Source organism: Aptenodytes forsteri, unplaced genomic scaffold, assembly GCF_000699145.1.
Source record: "Aptenodytes forsteri isolate BGI_AS27 unplaced genomic scaffold, ASM69914v1 Scaffold321, whole genome shotgun sequence".
Lineage (NCBI taxonomy): Eukaryota > Metazoa > Chordata > Aves > Sphenisciformes > Spheniscidae > Aptenodytes > Aptenodytes forsteri.
Genome location: NW_008795030.1, coordinates 1,299,052 through 1,299,516, shown reverse-complemented (window position 1 = coordinate 1,299,516; position 465 = coordinate 1,299,052).

Here is a 465-nt window from a genome sequence, read left to right as displayed (position 1 = left end):
GGAGGGGGCCGGAAATGGCGCAGACCAGCTGGAAAGGATCCGCATCCGGCAGCTCCGCTCAGGCGGGGGCCAGCGGGTGGAGGGGGACCCCAGCACCCTGCCTTGGGGACCAGCCCCGTTGGCCCCCTCCTCACGGCTCCGGGGGGGCCTTGGTGGGGCTGGCCATCCTCCGGGCGCTGTAGAAGGAGAGGCAGAGCCCGGCAGCCGCCAGCAGCAGGGCCAGGGGGGTCAGCAGCCGCCCCCCCGGCTCGGCCCCCGGCCCTGCTGCCAGCTGCACCTGCAGGGGGGGGAGAGGAGAGGAGAGGAGAGGGGAGCGCTGTGAGATCCCAAGCCCCAGACCCCCCGGGGACAGGGACAGGGGACCTGAGGCTGTGCCCTGAACCTCCCCATTGCACCCGGCTGGGATGTAAAGGCGATGGGGGCAGCTTTGTGCCCCCCCCCCCCCCCCCCGGGAACGGGGTGGGG